Source organism: Maniola hyperantus, chromosome 22 (genome assembly GCF_902806685.2).
Source record: "Maniola hyperantus chromosome 22, iAphHyp1.2, whole genome shotgun sequence".
In the NCBI taxonomy this organism is placed as follows: domain Eukaryota; kingdom Metazoa; phylum Arthropoda; class Insecta; order Lepidoptera; family Nymphalidae; genus Maniola; species Maniola hyperantus.
The window spans coordinates 8,255,754-8,269,453 of NC_048557.2; the positions used below are offsets into that span (position 1 = coordinate 8,255,754).

Sequence of the window (13,700 nt, forward strand, 5' to 3'; positions counted from 1 at the left end):
CAGACAACGAAGTGACGGGTGTATTTTTATCACTAGAGATACGGTACCCTAAAAATAAGTTTCTCTAATTAGCCAGATATAGAAGCACTCTCAGGTAAGATCATAATAGCAGTGCTCACGTGAAACGCGATAGTTTGTGAAAGTGGCGTCGCGACGGCAGACGCCGAGGCTGACAGAGAGTCGCCGACAGACGCACAGGAACAGATAACAATGCCTTTGGAAACTGCGCTTTCGAGAACCTGTCAGCGCGTACCTAACGGAAACATGATACACTATATTACTACATTATGATACTTTAGTTACAAGTTGCACTATAGCCTCTCCTGTCCCGAGTAAGGTAGCCTTTATTAAAACTTAAGACTATAGTAAGCGACAGGTCGAGATGGCAATCGGGGTGGGTACGCTCCACATTGAAAGTAGGTACGCTCTACGATTTATTTGACTAAATAATGAGTTAAAGATTTTCTGTAGGCCAATCTCACTTTTGATTGTCATTAGTAGAGACAATAAAAAGATGATTAGTGTAGATAATTATTATTGTTTTAGTAGACTTTTAAGCAAGGGACGGACGACGGCGATCTTTCACCTTTGGAGGCACTTAGTTATTTCTGTTATTGGAGCATGTGAAATAAACAATAACATGAAAATTAAATAACAATGTTAGTAATAATTATTGTATTCATAAATTCGAAACCGAATAACTTATTCATAGTCTATCGGTTTCATGAATTAATCTATATATATAAAAGGAAAAGGTGACTGACTGACTGACTGACTGAATGACTGACTGACTGACTGATCTATCAACGCACAGCTCAAACTACTGGACGGATCGGGCTGAAATTTGGCATGCAGATAGCTATTATGACGTAGGCATCCGCTAAGAAAGGATTTTTGAAAATTCAACTCCTAAGGGGGTGAAATAGGGTTTTGAAATTTTGTAGTCCACGCGGACGAAGTCGCGAGCATAAGCTAGTTATAATTAAGGTCGTTCGGTTGACGGCATAAATATTATTTGCGAAGTGCAAATTTTCCAAACAACGGAATTATTTGCCGAAGCGATTTTAACACTCATTAACCCCGATATAATCCGAGCACTATTTAATTCAGAACAGAAGCATACTCATAGGTGGTTAATTTCATATTTAAATAAATACCTAATTAATTTATTGAGCATAATTATGAATTTTGTATGACTATTTCATTTAAATTAATAATTATATTTTTGCAACTGAATACAAAAATTCAACCCACATCAATAAAGCACGGTCAGCCTACCGCGCAGTGCATGCCGCCGCGGCTGGGCTGTTGTTCTTATGTAACATCATCATGATCAACCCATCGCCGACTCACACAGTGCACGGGTGTTGGCAATAGTCTAATACGCTGGCCAAGTGAGGATTGGCAGACTTCACACACCTTTGAGAACATTATGGAGAACTCTAAGGCATGTAGGTTTCCTCACGATGTTTTCCTTCACCGTTAAAGCAAATTATATTTAATTACTTAAAACGCAAATAACTCCGAAAAGTTAGAGGTGCGTGCCCGGGATCGAACCTCCGACCTCCGATTAGGAGGCGGACGTCCTAACCACTAGGCTATCACAGCGTCTATTACCTAAGATTACAATTTCGTATACCTAATTATATTTGAATAATTTATACTCCTGTAAATACATAATATGAAAATTAAAAAAGTCGAATGCGAGTCAGACTCGCACACGAATAGTTCCGTACCATCGTACGAGATATAACACTACCTATGCACTTTTAATTTTTTTTAATTTGCATATCTTGTAAAATTTGAGATGCGTGCGTGCCTGAGATTGAACCCCTGACCTCCCGAATAGGAGGCGGACGTCTTACCCACTAAGCTATCACGGCTCTAGTTTTAATGTAGTTCCATACAAAAAATGCAAAAAAATACCGACCGAAGCAGGCGACAAACGGGCCGCAGCGGTAATTGCGTGCTTTCTCGTTGATAAAAAACTAGTTAGCTCGCCTGTCGTCACTTTATGCTACTTACTGCTCACTGCTGTCACCGTGTCGCACCTACGAGTAGTTGCTGTCGCAGCTGCACAGTTAATGTGGATGGACTATAACAAATTGATAGGTGCCTAGTTTCACTTTAGCCTAACTACTAGGATACGGGAACAAAGCGTTGATAGTATGGTGGGTCAATCATTGGCGGATTTGTAGTCTTGGCCGCTCTATGCCCTAGGCCATGTAATACTTAAGTAGGTGCCAGCCGCCTCTTTCTCAGCACTCGTCATAATTATATTATAGACTAGCTGATCCCCGCGGCTTCGCCCGCGTAGATTTAGGTTTTTAAAGATCCCGTATAGCCTATGTCACTCAGGAATAATGTAGCTTTCTACTGGTGAAAGAATTTTTAAAATCGGTTCAGTAGTTCTAAAGATTACCCCCTACAAACAAACTTAACGACATTACCTCTTTATATAATTTTACACCTTGTGTCCGAAAAACCCAAATATCTTACGGAACCCTATTTTTTTTCAAAATAAAATATAGCCTATGTTACTCGTGGATAATGTAGCTTTCGAATGGTGAAAGAATTTTTAAAATCGGTCCAGTAGTTTTTGAGCCTATTCAGTACAAACAAACAAACAAACAAACAAAGTTTTCCTCTTTATAATATTAGTGTAGACTACATAATAAATTTACTTTATTGCCAACTTTTATTACATAATTTTTATAATAACATCAGTGAATTTTTCCACGATTGGCCGCCCCTAATATCTGGCCGCTTTAGGCCAGGGCTTCAATGGTTACTTTGGGCTCCTATTCTGGAGGTGGGCACCTCTAACTTTTCAGATTTATGTGCGCTTTGAGCAAGTCATACAATAAGCGTAGCTGATTTTCAATAATTGAGTTTAATTGGTTAATGTTCAAATAGGAATCAAACTTCGTTTATATGGATCGCGCTCCGAATTTACTCCTCATAAGTCTCATCTAATCAATTACAGAATTTACAGGCAATCTTGCCACTGTAGGTTATATTTAATAGTCTCCTTAAGAGGGGTTTATTTGTAGCGCGCTCCAAACAAACGTAGTTTGGCTCTCATTTGAATATTAATTAACCAATAATATTCAACGTTCTAGGAACTAATATACATAAATGTACAGACGGGCTCAAAGAATTACATACAAACGTTATAAAACCCGTGTAACTTTAATACGAGACATTTTTACTTTTTTATTTTTCACAGACTTACTACGTTAGTTTCTAAAACGTGTCGACAATCATTGACTTTTGTTGTTTCATATTTAAATGATAATGAAACTACGTTTTGCAATGAACCAAAAACTTAATTTGTTGTAATCCGCTGAAACAGGTCGAATCTGTATGATGCAACATGCAGGATGCGAAATGCACCGCCCGCCACTGCTAACCATGCAGGAAAAGCAGCCACTCGGCAAGCAATACGCACCACCACCACGCAGCACCACACAAATCCCAAAACACACTCGACGCACGTATCGCCCCGACACCGGAGCATCCTCAGGAGATGTAGACCTTACAATGCACAATAATTGCAAACTACGTTTGTATGGAGCTAGTGACTGAGAGTCCTCTGTTAAAAGCCACGTCATTTTGATGATGCCTGAACTTTGTACTGTATGATGTAAACTTTGTATTGTTTGTGTATTGTTTGATAACATAACAAGATTATACTAAGATTATTCGAAATATTCAATTTTATCCAAGTCATTGGACAGACAAATCAACTTGTGTCAAGTGTAGTTACGAGCTATAAAGGGGAATCGTCCCAATTGTGACCACTCGGCCGTCTTGATCCGCAACGCGCGACCTTATCTGTCCACTTGAGGTTATAATGTATACATAAACATTATATACTTACCTACTGTACATGTTTGTCAACATTATTTTTATTGTATATTTTTATTATTATTGTATATTTAGGGTTCCGTACCTCAAAAGGAAAAACGGTACCCTTATAGGATCACTTCGTTGTCTGTCTGTCAAGAAACCCATAGGGTACTTCCCGTTGACCTACAATCATGAAATTTGGCAGGTAGGTAGATCTTATAGCACACGTAAGGAGAAAAATCCGAAAACCGTGAATTTGTAGTTACATCACAAAAAAAAAAAATGTGTTTATGAACAATTAACAAATAATTAGTATTTTCAACTTTCAAAGTAAGATTAATATACCAAGTGGAAAAGGGCTTTACCTTTACATTGTACAACATATTTTTTTGTATAATGTTTTTGATTTATCGTGCAAAATGTCAAAAAAATACGAATGTACTATGGAACCCTCGGCGCGCGAGTCTTTCGACACAGTTGGCCGGATTTTTTTAATGAATTAATTAAATTTTATTATTGTTAAAATGTTATATTGACTTTTTAATAAATTGTAAGCTCGCCATCAGGTAGAGTTAAATTGTGTTGATAATATTTTGATCATAGAAGAGACTTTATCATTAGTTTCTTACTGGTTCTTCTCGTTAAAAGGGTAGAAAGGGCGTTCCGGACCAGTGCCAGTGGTAGATTCATTTGACGATTCGAAGTAAAAGTTTATTTGAATATAAAAAATCTTTCAATATCAAAATTATGGAACCGGTAGGTTTCGAACTTCACGTCTCTTTTGGTATCGCTCCATAAGCGCTTTTGGGCGCTAGGCCAGCCATGGCTCTTCTATCCTTTAGAGTCGAATTTCGAGATATATTTAGTCAGTCTTTCTATTTCGATATTTATTTGGAGTCAAAGAAATTCTGTATTATATGTTGGGAAAGTCTGAAATAGGTACGTTGCGAAACTTTAAAATACATTGTGCAATTCTGTGATATCCTGAAATACGTTGTGAAATGCTGAAATATTTCTCGAATTAAATGTATGTAGCTTACAAAATTTGCACTACCGCAAAGCCAGCAAGCAGCAGTGTAACTGGCAATGAATTTATCAATTTTAGCACATGACAAGAAGTTTACAATTTATGGCGGGGGTAGTAGGTACATAAATTTGAACGCTGCATTCGGAGTGCCAAAACTAAGCCGTAGTTTGTTTATCTAATAATAAAGCTTGAATGTGACTGCGAGATATAAACAGAACAATCGCCAACGGGTGAGCGCGGGAGAAGATTTTGGCAAACTAATGACCGGCGTGGCGCGGCGGTATACATATATAGTATATTCAATTTGAATATGTTGTTTAACTTTTAAAATGTTGACGATTTCAGTTTATGCTATTTCGTATCTACTCCGCAGTGCCACAATTCAAGACAGTTATATTTCTAGTCTGGTTTTGGAACAAAAATTCGAAAAGCATGCATATATTAGCGAGGCTTTACCTACACTTTACATACAATCACTATTTAGCTGAAGGCTGAAGGAAACAAGTATTTTTTCCCTTCCTCCTGTAAAGTTGTTTAAATTGAAATAATTGCCAGTTGCCAATTCACAGACAATATTATGCTTACATTGTGGCTGATTCTTGTTGTACACAATCTCTGAACTAAAGTGACAGGTCTAAATCCAGTGGTATTCTTTTCCGCACGGGACATTGAGAAAGCGGTAACAATTAGATAGATCAGTCATTTCAGGTAAATTGTGTACAGCAGAATTAGCCACGATGTCTGACTAGCAACTATTTTAGATTCAGATATCAATATTAAATTATTAAAAACAAAAGTGACTCTAATTTTGTAGAGTTTATGAAAAAAATTGCGCTCGCCACGCTTGTTGCGCTGATCGTTTCGCAAAGTGTTTGAACTAAGAAATTTTATTATTATACTTTTTATTAGCTTCAACTGCTTCAAGTACCTATTAATAAGAACGGTTCGACCCACCTAGAACAATCACAGTTATGTACGCTTTTAAGCGTTTATCGTATACTACGTAATTCTAATTACCGATATTTCTCTAGCCCGCTGGACGCGGGAAGTGTGTGGATGAGGAAAGCGAAGGAACGTGTAAGGTGACGCACTCTCGAGAAAGCCTATGTCCAGCAGGGCTATTCACTAAAATAACATCTCGATATCGAGGCTCACTCAAGTGAGATAGCTCACTTCGAAAGCAAACTCACTTCACCTTGGTTTGGTATTCTGTAAACATGTGCTACGCACATGCGAAGTGAAGTGAGTTCGGAATGCGAACTCGAACGACTAGGGATGTGTCCTCTATGGTAAAGCGAATCGGTAAAATTTTTAAATCCGTCTTTTATCAAAATACGTACACATTTCTAATAAAATGTATGATTTATAGTTTTGGTACAAAAAAATGTACACATAAAAAAATAAATCTCATTTTTTAACGTATAAGATACCGAAATTACATTTAGCACCTACCGGTCTTTGTCGCAAGATGGCTGCGAATTAAAAAGTTTTAAGTTTGTTTACAAACCAAGTGACATTAGTGATCGAATTCGAAATTGTGGATTAAAAGTAACTATTGTTTTGTGGATTTTAAAGGATTTGTTGAGGAAAAAGTTTCCAAAAAATGAAGTAAGTATTGTAATTTTGCTCTTTAGTTACAAATTATGTTCATATCTAACAATTCGTGTCTAACAAGATTACATTTCGTAATACAGCATCACGGAAAGAGCGTCGCATCCTTCTCGGGCTCAAATTGAGTCTCTTTTGGAGTACTTGGAGAGAAACCCACGCCTTGCAAAGGGTTTCTCTAAAGTACCTAGTGCAAGGGACGCAGCCCGAAGATCTTGGGAGGCACTGGAACTCCAACTAAACAGCCTTGGAGGCTGTGTTAAAACTTCAAAACAGTGGACCAAAGTTTGGAGATAGATGCTCCACTGCCACAAACAGAAGTAAGTGAATGGTTTACATGTAAAGAAGTGAAACATTGTTTAAAAAACCCTGGTTACACTTAAGCTGTTGGTCCCGGTTATTAGCATTAACATCTCACCTAATGCTTTGCCTCAATGGTGTGACATTAAAAAAAGTATTTAGTGTAGGTAACTAATTCTGTTGTACATAATCTACTAACTTTAAAAACCCCAACTAAAATTTGGGGTCTAAACATTATATTATCTCTTTCAAAATGCTCCCTGTGGTAAACTTGTTAGATGTATTTATATAACAGAATAGCTCAAGTATTGTATTTAAAGTAATTTATTTTTAAACAAACATCTGTCAGTAATAAATAGAAATACTATATTATGCATTTATTTACATTTTATTGTTTTATTCACATTATTTAAATTTGTTTTAGGACCATCAATGTTACAGAAGCACTCCGAGCACACTATCAGATATAGTCATTTCTGCTAGGGTAAGGCTAATTTGCTATTGATTTTTTTTTAGTTGAGTTAGTTACTAATAATATCTTATCAAATTTACATAAAATATACATATCTAATATTATTATACCTACTTTTTTCAGAATCAGAGTGTTCTGCCTGTACCTCCTTCCCCACCGCACACCCCACCAGCTGGAGTTAGTGGACCACCGCCTTTGCCTACAACACCCTCGGGCTCGGGTGCTCATCCCTCACGGCGCACGCTTAATGCCCAAAGTTGGCTGTTGGGATCACCAGCACAGAACCAGCCACCTTCCCCGATGACAAGTAATTATAATTTACAAGATAACTAGAAAATGCGATAGATTTAGAGTACCTACCCAATAATAAAATTATTGTTTGTGTCTGTAAATATACCAACAGATTTGAATAAGGATAGATTGACTTTAACTTAATAAATTAATATAAATTCTACTAAATTACTTACTTTATAAATTCTACTAAGAAGTTATTTTTGTTCTAGCGCCATCCAACCGTCGCCAAAGACGCCAAACAGTGGCATCTCCAACTCAACGGTGGTCTCAATTCTCCAGAATGACAGAGAGATTTCTGGCAACCCCAATACCCCATAACTAAATTTATATTAGTTAAGTTAGGTAATATTGTAATTAGGTAAATAGTTTAGGTATAAGAATAAAGGAAAATAGAATTATAATATAATACATGCATACTTCTGCGTAAGTACCTACTAAAATTAAAATATGTACAAAATTTTAGTTAAGTGAATATTATTATTATTTTTGAGAAAATAAATATTCCTTTAAACCGAAAATAATATTTGGTAAACAAATCTTGATGTTTTATTTCTTCCAATAAATGTTCTATTAACTCTTCGGAGAGTCGGTAATTAAAAACAAAGTCTCGAGTAATTATTAAATAATAGTAAGTGAATTACGAATCTCATTCGCTTGACGTCGACTTTTTTCGTCGAAGACCCTCCACTAGGTGGACGGACGACATCAGACGAGTCGCAGGGAGCCGCTGGATCCAGGCGGCGCAAGACCGTGGCGTGTGGAAGTCCCTACAAGAGACCTATGTCGAGCAGTGGACGTCTATTGGTTGATGATGATGAATAAGAAATTGAACACAATCGAGCCATGGTAGTAATAATTCTATAGGTACCTACTAACCAATACTGACTAACAAAATGTAACTCATAAACTAATTATTTTACTTAAAACAACTTATCACTTAAATTAAAGCTTAAATGTTTTATATAAAATCAATTAAAATCACTAAAGCAAAAATTCACTCCGAATTCGATAGCTCTCACATAACTTTATATTTGACAAGTGGATTCGAGCTTTGAGATGACGTAATTCGACAATCGAAGCTCGATCGAACCAAGAAATGGCGTTAGAGAATACCACTTGTGCCTCATTTATCCTGACCAAGTAGTTTATCTCACCGCCGCATTCGTCAATGCGGCACCACCTGTACTATCGAGTTTTACAGAATACAAATGATCAAACTCATCGCGAATTCACTAGTCGAATTACGAAAAATGCTTTACAGAATAGCCCTGCAGCTGTGGATTCAAAAACCGATATCAATTTCGAATGAATGTGTAAATAAAATACATGTCTTTTTAGTAATTTATCTTCTTATCCATATTATTGTGATATTATGTTGTTTACTTACTTGTTAATTACACATAATATTACTATGTTGTTTACAACCGATAGTACCTTTAAACACATTTTTAGCGTTCCGAACCAGTGGTAAATTAAAACTACCTGACTATTCATAAACACTTGTAAAAAGTTTACATGAATAATTTTTTATTTATTTATTTATTTATTATTTATTTAGGGTTCCGTACCTCAAAAGGAAAAAGGAACCCTTATAGGATCACTTCTCTGTCTAACTGTCTGTCCGTCTGTCGTTACTGTCAAGAAAACCTATAGGGTACTCCCTGTTGACCTAGAATTATGAAATTTGGCAGGTAGGTAGGTTTTATAGCAGACATTAGGGGGAAAATCTGAGTACCGTGAATTTGTGGTTACATCACAAAAAATAAAGTAAAATGTGTTAATAACAAAATAATTATTTTTTATTTTTTATTAATTGTTATTTTCAACTTTTAAAGGTAAGATTACTATACCAAATGGGGTATCATATGAAAGGGCTCTAACTGTACATTCTAAAACAGATTTTTATTTATTTTTATGCATAATAGTTTTTGATTTATCGTGCCAAAATGTCGAAAAACATACCCGAATACGGAATCCTCGGTGCGCGAGTCTGTCTCGCACCTGGCCGGTTTTTTTAGTCTGTTTTGCGACATTGATCCAGTCCGCCCGGCCTCACTCCAACCTTGCTGTAATATGTAAGGCGTCCTCATATTAAATTTTGAGCGCTGTCAATCGGTCCCAGCCGTTAATCCTTGGAAATTGGAAATTTATGCCCTCGCGTCATATTGGTCATATTACCTATATATTGCGTTCGATATAGCACCACATTTCTGACCAAATATGGCTCGTATAACAGTCAAGACGCTATTATAAATGGTTCGATTGCAGCATTTTAATTTATTTACGTGATCGTATTTATTTTGTTGTCAATTCTTTTCAGTTTTGTTTTTCTTTATCTTTATAAACTAAAAACATTATACAAAAAAAGAACAGAATTTGTAATAAATCAAGCTGAAAAGATTTTAGATTAATGAATAATCAGGCACTTACCCATTCATAATCTATTACCAATTATTAAAAAACATACCAAATAGTAGATAGATAGTCGTTACAGTACAACTGCGATAGACCTCTAGGTATTTATTAGAAAAAGAAAACCGATTTGGAAGAAGTAGTAAATGCTATTCAATCAACGAAAAGAGCACAATTAATTGGCGTGCAGGTCATAGAGAAGCAAGCGCACAGAAGCACTGCTTACCCTAGATGTAACTCGTATGATTAATTCATAACTAATGTTCAAACATACCAACTGAAATATTACGTAAGGTTCGGGACAAATAAACTCTTGTCCTTGCAGCCACCTCTGGCGAACGGGAGATGAACGTAAAAGTTTTATGCGCGAGTAAATAAAAGCAAAACTAGAATACTTTACGAGCTAAGTGAAATGTACGACAGACTGGGAAAATAAACTGCGCCGTTGCGACGTCGTACTTTTGTGTTCTACGATTTCTACTGCCATTTCTTTGACCCAATAAAGGAATAAGTCCTGCAAATTGCTATTGCGCTGGAACCATGTCTCATTAACGTCGAAATGACGTCGTTTTGACGTCAGCCGAAATAAAAATATACCATCCGCTCGAAACTTCAGTCTAGTGCTGACGTCACTAAAATGGCGGCCACGCGCATTAGCAATTTGCAGGATTTATATAAGTAAAAACTGCTCAAGTATGTGAGAAAGGTAGGGAAAGTAATAATCCAATTTGCTGGTCGTGAAGAACCAGCCCCCCAATTGTGTAAGAATAACCATTTCATGGCTATCGCAATCGTCAAGCAATTCTGCCATTTGATTGGTTGATTCGCTGTTTACATTTTTTCACAGCCAATCAAAGGGCAGAATTCTTGACGATTGCGATAGCCATGAAATGGTTATTCTTACACAATTGGGGGGCAGGTTTGAGCGACGTTTTTGCCAATCGCGCTGCCAACGGGCTACCTTGTGGATGACAAATGGATAATCGCATTTCCATAAATCATCCGCAGCGTGTCTTGTACCCGTACGAGTACACCCATTTATCACACCCATGTCGATACTGTGACAGGATTCTTGTACTACCGGCTATCGGTCGGAGTGTTGCCAATATTATGATAGATTTTCAAATGAGTTTTTTTAAAGATGGTAGTTTGGTTTGGTGTTTGATCCTGTCTGGTAACTTCTGGTTTTTAATATTCAATCTCTTTGTAATCCGCTGATAACTAATCAGCAACATATATTATATTACTTCGTATGGACAGGATTATTGAACAAACAAAATGGCACCGACTCATTGGTGCTTATGCACCAATGCAACCTCAGTGATTTCAAACGGGTCGTTCATTAGTATCTAACAGGTGGCGCTGATTTATTTGGTTTCTAAACCGTGAAAATTTTTGTTCGCTTGACCATATCTTGTCATTTATATCGATGACTTAGCAAAGTAGTACTTTGCGGAAGCCCATGGAAGGCCACCAGGAATCACAAGCTTAATTCGCTAATAATCCGAGAAATATCTATATGGTACAATGTGCAGCGTGTGATATGCACCGCTTGCCCTCCCACTATTGAAGAAACAACAAAAGCAAGGAGGTCGTTAACTATATCCATGCTAAAATCATGAAGGAGAACCAACAAACAAACACACTTTCGCATGTATAATATGGGTAGTTATAATTTCCAACGTTACAAATTACAATACAATACACTCTATATAAATGTTTAACTATAATAAGAGTTCCACAACCAGTGCTCCTACGAAACTTATAAAATTGTAAGTTTTTCATTGCGTGACGTCATCCACAGCGGGCTTCCCTGTTCTGAGTCAGGGGGTCTCTCTGTGGGGGCCTAAAGTCATATATTTAGAGTTAGATAATTTTCTTTGGTGACTAAAACTTGGCACGGCTACTGCTAGATATTTCGCCCTTTTGCTTGTAATATTTTACTTCCTATGACTTTGTTTATGATATTTAGATATATTTTATGGTTGACTAAAAGAGATACTTAAAAGGTTTTTGAGATTAACTAATCTATATTATAATATATAAAAGAAAAAGGTGACTGATCTATCAACGCACAGCTCAAATTACTGGATGAATCGGGCTGAAATTTAGCATGCAGATAGCTATTATGACGTACTTGATAGGTATCCGCTAAGAAAGGATTTTTGAAAATCAACCCCTAAGGTGGTGAAATAGGGGTTTAAAATTTGTGTAGTCCACGCGGACGAAGTCGCGAGCATAAGCTAGTGGATAGATAAGAACAGTGATAGCCTAGTGGTTGACTCAGCATCTTATTCGGGTGTTCGATGCCGGACACGGACCTGTAAGTTTTGGATGTTATATGCGTTTTAAACAATAAAATATCACTTGTTTCAATGGTGAATGGAAACCTCTTGAAGAGATTTGCATGCCTGGGGGTTCTCCATGATGTTCTCAGAGATGTGTGAAGTCTGCTAATCCGCACTTCGACAGCGTTGTAGACTATGGCCAAAACCCTCACTCTGAGAGGAGACCCGTGCTATGTAATGAGCCTATATCGGAATTATTTATTTTAAAATGTAACCGCGTTGAGTAATTTATTTTGTAGGTTTAGACTGTGGGCTTGGTGCAGTAAGTAAGGACAAGTATCTTTATTTATGTGTATTGACTTAACCAGGAGATTCAACACAGCTCGCCGTTTCCTTAATTACGAACAGAACGACGAATTCGAATGGTATAAATTAAAAAGTAACCCGATTTGAATACTTGCCCCCGCTCGCTGGAAGTGATGTAAGTTTATTTTAAACGTTCCCAAAACGCAGTAAGTAAATACGACTATGTTGAGTCAGGGCGGCCCACGGACCACTTTGTCCTTAAAATCAGGACGGATAAGCGACATGTTGACAGACAAAAAGTCGCTATACGTAAGGGGTTCATTGATAAACTGTGTGCACAGCTGTTCACGGCGCGACATTTAGAGAACTTGTAACAAAACGGCAGGCGTCAAATTTTCCTATGTTTCTTTGATTTTACGTCACCCATAGCCTATCATTTGACATATCGTCGATTCAGGATTAAACTGAGAGTTCCCTCACTCTGACTGTGGGTGATATCATATCGACAAAATAACCTTCGTAAATAAATTACGAGACCTTCGTAAATAATTAAAATAAAGGACGGGACTCGTTATATACATTAAAATATGTCGTTAAACCACGAAATAAGCTTAAAATCACTAGATTGGATAGTTTACGCTATTTTGTCTCGGTTTTAAATGGTTTGCTGTATTGCTGCAGGACGAAATCTTTGAAAGGAAAAGTCTTTAGTGTGCTCTTAGGCTTAGGTGGATGGTGATACCAAAATAATTCCAAGTAAATATATCCGTCGCGCTACTTTAGGACAAGTGCTTGTACGGTAGCGGCATATTTTGTTGTAATGCATTAAGCGTGTAAAAATACTTAACATTAGTCACTACACATGAGTTAATTTGAATTTAAATCATAATTTATTGTTTGTTAAGTGTACAAGTGCTATTATGTATAATTCGGTCCGATATTTTGAACGGCTAATTGATATCCGAGACCCATTAAATGTCTGAAATGTGTACTCCGATAGATTTGGATGTACTACAAGATAAAGTTAAAAACTAAACCGACTACTCGCCGTGCGAGCATGAAGTGGGCCCGTCTTTTCGCGCCTCTAAGAACATTATGGAGAACTCTCAGGCGTGCAGGTTTCCTCACGATGTTTTCCTTA

The 13,700-nt window shown here is 37.0% G+C and overlaps 1 protein-coding gene and 1 long non-coding RNA gene across 4 annotated transcripts in view; both read left to right on the forward strand.

Moving 5' to 3' along the window:
- The window catches only part of Hipk (Homeodomain interacting protein kinase), a 146,904-nt gene that overhangs the window by 86,031 nt on the left and 47,173 nt on the right, over positions 1–13,700 (forward strand). The gene's annotated exons all lie outside the window — the stretch shown is intronic.
- Positions 6,168–8,090, forward strand: LOC138403941 (uncharacterized). The gene is made up of 5 exons (XR_011238060.1): positions 6,168–6,487; positions 6,574–6,807; positions 7,212–7,271; positions 7,383–7,566; positions 7,763–8,090. It is a non-coding gene; the product is annotated as an uncharacterized lncRNA (long non-coding RNA).